General features: G+C 43.5%; 1 long non-coding RNA gene across 1 annotated transcript; it reads left to right on the top strand.

Annotated features, from left to right (window-relative positions):
* Positions 1–2,378: 2,378 nt before the first annotated feature.
* Positions 2,379–6,049, top strand: LOC113989826. Its single transcript, XR_003541419.2, has 5 exons — positions 2,379–2,778; positions 3,747–3,894; positions 4,283–4,394; positions 4,506–4,644; positions 5,802–6,049. It is a non-coding gene; the product is annotated as an uncharacterized LOC113989826 (long non-coding RNA).
* Positions 6,050–7,854: the final 1,805 nt, after the last annotated feature.

Genomic DNA, 7,854 nt, shown 5'->3' with positions numbered 1-7,854 from the left:
CTAAAAAGTTCAGAAATTGTATTTGCAGCTTCCACTCCTCCGAATTTCCCCTAATTCTGACATCTCTGCTCCTCAGTAAAGCTCCAGAACTCAGCATCTGCACTTTGACCTGTCCACCCAACATGCAAAAATAAAAGAGACATAATTGTGTTTCACATAATCACACCTAATGTAACTAATCCAACAAATGGCCTCCTTGCACTGACCTCTCTTTTTGTCCCCATTTAGCTGATACCTGTGAATCCCTCAGGCTTTGATGCTTTAAAGACACAAGTAATAATAATAAAACTTTATGCCCAGAGAGAATGTTCTGACTCAGCCTTTCACCTGCTGGAAGGTCTCCAGAGAGGAAGAGAAGTCTCCTAGTTTTTAGGGTTCCTGAAGCAATGACATCTCTGTGATAACTGATGAACCTCAGCACCATAAGAGGACAACAGCATTATCTATGTGGAAAGAGCCATAATAAGGGAAGTTTTCAGCCTAAGGCTGAAATGTCAGACTTTCACAGAAGCTTCACCCAAAATAGCAGCAGGAGTTTTACAGGGAAGTTGCCTAAAGCTTTGTCTGAGTCTACTCCAAAATCCAGACTCTTCTGCCATCCAGACCATAATCATTTAAATGGTTTCTATGAGACTCAGGAATTGGGATCATGAAACTGGAGTTATTGGATATACTGAATGTAAACCCTTTCAGGTCTCAAGATCTTGTCCATGGAACATCAACTTTAGGATGATCAGCAAATGTATTCCAGTCTTCCATCTGCAGTTATTGCTGATTTAGCCTCATCTCCATCCTGGTCCAGAAGTATGTGGACATGTCAGGCCAACTTTTAAATTCTACTCTCCCCATGAACAAGTAATTTGATATTTCTCATCACTGGTGGCAAGAGAAAGAGCCAATGCAACACAGAAATGCTCCTATTCCCCATTTGAAGCTGTTGACTACAGAAAACCTGGAAAAAAAAATTACATTCCTGAAGGTCTGAGACATTCCCTCGACCCAGGAACTGTCTAAACCATCTTATTACCAAATTAAGGGAGTCATGAAGGTGTTGGACAAAGTCCTCTGGCTGTATTTTGCTACCTTCTGAAAAGCCTGATGGAGATATTTGTGGGGAAATGTGGCCATGGAGGAACACTCGTTTTCCAGGCAATCGGACACCAGGAAAAAAACACCAGCATAAAGCTGTTTGTTATGCCTGGTTAGTGTGACAAATAAGTCACAACAGTGGGACACACTGTCAGACAGGAGGCCAAAGAATAACACAAGAATTGTGTCACTTCTGCCGAGAAAACCAGCTGAACCCAACCCCTCAGCATGTTTAAATCACAGCATTCCCAAGCGGACCCAAGGATTAACTGTTCCCTTGCAGATCTTTGGAGCAGCAATCACATAATCCCTCCACCACCTCATATTAAAGACCTTTTCTCTCCTACAGCTGAGGGTCAAAAGCTGAGTGAAATTAAGTTGCCAGAACGTTGCTCTTTTATTTATGGAGAAGCTGCAGCACTTGAGCTCCAGATGGAGCTGCTGGAGCACGTGGCTGCAGCCACATCCAACAGGGATGTGGCCTCTTCTCCCGTGTTGCCTTGTCTACAAGGTGGCCTGGGCAAGTTTGGGTGGGGCCCTGAGCAACCTGGTTGAGAGGGTGATATCCATCCTACCCATGGAAGTGGGGTTGGAAATAGAGGATTTTTAAGGTCCCTTCCCACTGAAACCAAACCATTTTATGATTCTGTGAAATACAGGAAGGACAAGCAGAAGCCCTGTCCTGGATATTGCCCTGTTAAAGTCATAAATCAAGCCTATCCTTCAGGCTGGATCTCTAATTGAAGCCAATGCAACAAAAGCACAAAACCTGGAGCTCTTTAAATGAGGAATTTAATAAACTGAGCTTATTAAACACTTTGTAGAAGCCCAGATTTGGGCATAATTGAGCAGATCCAGGAGTAGAGGATTCAGGACCCCAATTCATAGAATCATAGAATCGTAGAATCATAGAATCATAGAATCATAGAATCATAGAATCATAGAATCATAGAATCATAGAATCATAGTCATAGAATGGTTTGAGTTGGAAGGGACCTGAAAGTTCATGCAGTTCCAATCCCCTGCCATGGGCAGGGACACCTTCCACTAGCCCAGGTTGCCCCAAGCCCCATCCAACCTGGCCTTGGACACTTCCAGGGATGCGGCAGCCACAGCTTCTCTGGGTAACCTGTGCCAGGGCCTCCCCACCCTCACAGGGAAGCATTTTTGACCAATATCCCATCTAAATTTATCCTCTTTCAGCTTAAAGTCATTTCCCCTTGTCCTGTCCCTCCAGGCCCTTGTCCAAAGTCCCTCTCCAGCTCTCTTGGAGCCACTTCAGGCACTGGAAGGGGCTCCAAGGTCTCCCCAGAGCCTTCTCTTCTCCAGGTGATCCCCCCCAGCTCCCAGCCTGTGGTGTACCAGGGTTCAGCAAGAACAAGCCCCTTACCCCAGAGAGACACTGGCAGCATCTCTGGAGACAAAACTCCTTACAAACAACAGCCAAAAGCCTGGAAGAACACTTGGAAAGCAGGGGATGGGGATGGATGTACTGCAGTGACTGGCTCTGGTACAACACCACCCAAAATCCACAGTGCATTTCTAGAGGGAGGACGATGATTAAAGTAACAAGTTCTCCAGAAAGCACCTTGATCTTCTAAATGCATCACAATGATACTGCTTGTTTTGTGCTTTCCTGATCTTCCTACAGATCCTGCATTTTTGAGGCAGCAGAAATGCTGGAGGAAGGTAAGTAAAGTGTTATTTTTTCGTTTACTCTTGTGACAAAGAATTACAGGCTTGGGGTGCACCTTCGCAAGGTTGGTCTGTGGTTTTCCATCACACCTGCCAATTTTTTTAGGTGAAGTTTGAACTATCATGATCAAAAATAGGCACAGTCACAGAAGACTAAAGCATAGGGACAAAATGCACAATGTCTGGTTCAGAATAAGAGAGGAAATTAAAGTATTTAAGGTGTTTCCTCACATTTTGAGGCTTTTTGGAGCCAGACAAAAATATCTGTGGATGCAGAGCATCCTGTGCTATGGAGAGACTCACTTTTTATATGAACATCAGCTCATTGAACCAGGCTTTGAACTGAGGATCTGTGAGCTGTGAACTCTGAGACCTGTAGCAGCTACATCTCCAGAATCCCAATGTTGTTGCTTGTTGCAGGGCTGATGGGATAATGGGAATTATCCTTGTCTATGTAAAAGGATTTAATATATCAAGAAATCTCTCCTGTCTTAAATTCCATGTAGAAGCTAAAAGGGCATCAAAATATGTGAGACTTAGTGGGGCAGATGTATGCAGATTGTAGGGGAAAACTTAATTTAGAGGCCAATTGAATACAAGGTTTCGCCTGCTTTTAACAGCTGCTCATTCCAATGAGTCCTGCAGGTAAAAGGGTAGCCAAAAGCTTTCTCTTCTCACCTTGTTTCAGAAGCTAAAAAATGATGGAGGGACATGGGAACAGCCATCCATAAATACCAGGAATTAGAGCCAAGAATGGTCACAGCAAGGCCACTGATTTTAATTCACTGGTTCCCAGAGGATTATTCCGACTGCTTCTTGCATGACCCGGCTCCTCTTTGTGCAAATGACTCAGCCCAAGAGGACATTTCAGATGACATTTATTATTTACATTTTTATATCCCTTTGGAGACTCCTTCCCTTTCTGCTGTGCCCCCAAATCTTTCTTTTCTTTTCTCATCCAGCTTTCTCCCTGTGCTGCATCATCATGTCCGTGAAAGTCAGAGCTGAGGAATAAACCCAAGCACAGCGTTTTGAGCACTGCAGGAAGAAAAATAAAGGCGATGCAACAACTCATCTGTTGAAATTTCATCCATAACTGGGTGTACCAAGGTCTGCTCAGTGTTTGTCAGCAAAGTACCTCGTATTTTCATGTGGAATTTCTTCCCAAAGGGCTCTGTGGTGAAGGCGGTTCAGCATGAAATGCTCTTCCCTTATTCGGTCACAATGAAATAACATTTTGCTGGACTTGGTGTTTTCATGATAAGACCTCACTGTTCCAAGTGTGCAGCCTTTTTTTTTGTCCTGCAGGTCACAATTCCTGCTTTCCCACAGCTCTGGACAGCTGTGCTGATTGTAGCCCAGAGGTGGCTGTTGTGAGGGATAAGAGGGATCAGGATGAACACAGTCATTTAAGAGCAATTCCCAATTACAACTAAATGCCAAATGGTTTTCCCATGCTGTGAAGATGTTAATAGCCAAATCTTCCTGTCCTTCCCAGGAATTTCTCCGCATTTAATTGCTCTCGAGTGAGAAAAAAAAACTCCTTCTCTTTGCCTGAGAAGGGAAACCACATCCAGCAAAGCCTGAGGTCTTTGCTTGACCCAAAGAAGGTATTTTGGCCAAGGCAAACCCTTCCCTGGGTCATTCTGGAGTACCAAGCTGAGCTTTCTTCCTTTCTTTTCTTACTTACTGTTAAATGGTGATGCCTTTTGCTCCTACAGAACACACCAGTCCATCCAAAGGGACATTCAGGCTCTTACACCTTTTGCACATGAGTTTTCCTTAATACTCCTGAAGAGAAGCTGCTGAGATACCTCAACTCATACAACAAAGGTGATCTCACTCTCACTGATGGATGAGGTAACACCAAATATTCCACATTTTGATAGGAAGTTCTCAAGAAATTACTCTTTTAAGTATATTCCTCTTTCACTAAAGAATGGGATAAACTATTTATAAAATAGTCCACTTTTCATGTGTTGATGTGTGAAGTGATCAACTGATCCCCAATTATAGAATCATGGAATCATAGATTGGTGGGGGTTGGAAGGGACCTTCAAGATCATCTCATTCCAACCCTTTGCCATGGGCAGTGACACTTTCCTCTATCCCAAGTTGCTCAGAGCCCCATCCAACCTGGCCTTGAACACTTCCAGGGATGGGGCAGCCTCAATCATCCTCATTTTCAGGAACTCTCTGTGTCTGTATGAATGATATGTAAAGACTAGACATTTTTTTAATGCTAATTTGTAAATCTGCTTTGCTGATCAACACTCCTACTTGGTTTTTTTTGCCCTTCACTCCATGGCAGATGTGAAGACATTCAGGGACAGGTTGTCACATTAGAACAATAATAGAAAAGTTCCCATTTCCAGCTGCAAAAGAAAGAGGAAAAGAAGGGGGTGAAGAATTTATGGCAGATAGATTTGGCACTAAACCCCAAACCATTCCAGAGGGGTTTTCCAGGCCTGGAAAATCTAGAGGGGAAAACCCTTGACATTAGTAGAGGTTGTGCTGTTGATTTTCATCTGACTTTTTCACAGGCAACTTTAGGTTGTGAGCAAAAACATTCTTCTTGCCTCTCACATTGACAGGTCAAGGTCAAATGCCTTTAATTGTGGCAGGGAAGGATCACATTCAATAATTGGAAAAATTTCTTCAGGGAAAGGGTGATTAATCTTTGGGACAGGCTGCCCAGGGAGGTGGTAGAGTCACCACCCCTGGAAGGGTTCAAAGAATGAGCAGATGTGGCACTTCATGAGATGGTTTCGTGGGAATGGTGGTATTGGGTCAAAGGATGGACTTGATGACCTCGGAGGTCTTTTCCAACGTCAATGATTCAATGATTTTAAACGGATTCTCCGTCCTCACAATTCCAAATCCGGGCTCAGCTGCTCAGCTGCTCCCTGCTGAGCTCAGGGCAGGGCTGGCACAGGGGTACAGAAGGTGCTGTTTGATGTCTTGGGTTTGTAGATGGTGAATTACCACTAATTACCACTAATCTTTGTGCTCAACAGCTTTTGGTCACAGACAGAGGGGCAGGAACCTCAGGATGAAAAATCTGTGCTCTGAGAAAGGGCCTGACAATGCACTTTTCCCCTTTTCCATGCTGTGAAAGGACATCGCAGCGCACAAGACCTCCCATTTCTGCTGTCTGTGCAACTTCAGGCGTGTTCAACATCTTCCCCCAAGGAATAGTTAAAACTCCTGGATGGAATAAATAGAACAAAAACTGTTTGGAGAGACCTGAGGGGTGAGAGGTGTCTCTTTGGGATTGAGATGGGTTTTATTGTCGGGGAGAACCAACGCAGCTGGGAGGCAGCACATGCACATCCCTGCTCACCCCCAGCATGAAAAATTGTTTGTGGCTTCACTGACACTTTCTTTAAAAGAATAGTTTTGTTCCTGGTTGGAAGGAAATGAAAAAAACCTGTCATATCCACAGGAAATGTTTCAAATCTCTCAGGGCTTTGAACTGGGGAAATGCTTCAATGATGCTCTTTTTCTTTCTGTGAAATGAAGAAAATTTGGAAATTGAGAGTCTGTTTCAAATGCTAAATATCTGTGTTTTGTGCAGGGAAAAATGAGAAAATCATTATCCTGCCTTTTCAGTTCCCTCTGCATTGAAACCTCAAACACCCTTCAGGCCTTTTATTCTTTTATAAACCCCAGGAAATTGTCAGTAGTTTAAGAATGAATCTTGACAAGAAAATATGAGGAGCTTTGGCAGATTTGAAAACCCAGTATCTCAGGATCTATTCTCATCCACCAACGGCCTGTTCTCACTTCCCAGTATCATTGAGGGGTTCCCAATCTAACACAGGAGACTCGGTAAATATTATTTGGAAGCTTCCCAGCCTGGCATGGATTGGAAATCCATATTTCCTTGGAATCAGTGCTGACTACTGCAAAGTCCCACTGCAGTTTTGCTACTGCAGCCTCATGTGAAGGCACTGATAGAAAGGCAATAATAACACTTTGAAAATGATAAGTGGCACATTAAACTCTGCTCCAGTTCCTCAGCTCCCAGAGATAACAAGCATTCACCAACAAATATTAGTTATAAAGATGCAGCACAACATGTGCCAGGAAATTAGAGGCAGGAAAATCAATCACCTCAAAGGAGGTGGATGCAGCTCTAATCCAGGCTCTAAAAGCCAGAACTCCTGGTTTTGTGCCTGAAATATCCTGGCAGAAGATAAAGGTCTTATCACTTGCTGAAATGAAAAGTACAACTTTTTAAGAACATATTTCTGAGCTCACGGAAGAAATGCCAGCTTTCTTTTTTTATTTTTTTTATTTTTTTTTTTGAATGCAGGAATTCAGCATCTGGAAACTTAGGGAAGAGGGAGATACTGTGTGGTGCAGGAATAATTCACTGATTTGTGAATTCAGAGTCTTACCCTGCTGGTAATGTTTGTTGAGCTTATACTTAATGCAAGAGGAATAAAAGGAAATTTTCCCAGCCCTCCTGGACTCAGCTGAACGGCTCAATAACCTCGCTGGGGATTTATAATTTGCTGTTGCTTTTCGAAATGTGCCAAACCCAAGAGACTCGGAGGGACAGTTTTAGGGAGGGGAGGGGAACAGGTTATTGGGGAAGATGATTGAAGAACCTCATTGTGCTGGAGTTTTTCTGACATTTCCTTTGCAGGGAGGGCAGGCTGCCGCCTCAGCACTTCTCCTCTTCTTGAAGGCTCTTATCTTCCCAGCCATGTGTTCCTGGGCCCTGTTAATGAGGCTGATACACAATATATCTCACACAGAGCCCGAGTTACAAAGGATGAGGTGAAAACCTGCCATTCTGATGGGATGGGAATCCTAATGCAGCAGAATTTTCTGCAAGTGCTGTGGAGTTGTAAATAATGGAAGAAGGATAAGGATAGACAAGGCAAGTCAATACCTGAGATGCATCTTAATTGCTTGGCTCAGTACAAACAAGTAGCAACACGTGGTGCTTCTGGTGAGCTCAGATTGTCATGGTTTTGCCACAATTTGTGTGATCTGAGCAATTATGAATCGTAGAATCATCAAATCATAGAATGGTTTGGGTTGGAAGGACCTTAAAGA

The sequence above is a fragment of the Pipra filicauda genome, unplaced genomic scaffold, assembly GCF_003945595.2.
Source record: "Pipra filicauda isolate LSUMZ 115617 unplaced genomic scaffold, ASM394559v2 scaffold481_size456399_pilon, whole genome shotgun sequence".
Taxonomy (NCBI): domain Eukaryota; kingdom Metazoa; phylum Chordata; class Aves; order Passeriformes; family Pipridae; genus Pipra; species Pipra filicauda.
Note: the sequence above shows the minus strand (reverse complement) of the source record. Positions and strands in the feature narration are given on the sequence as shown.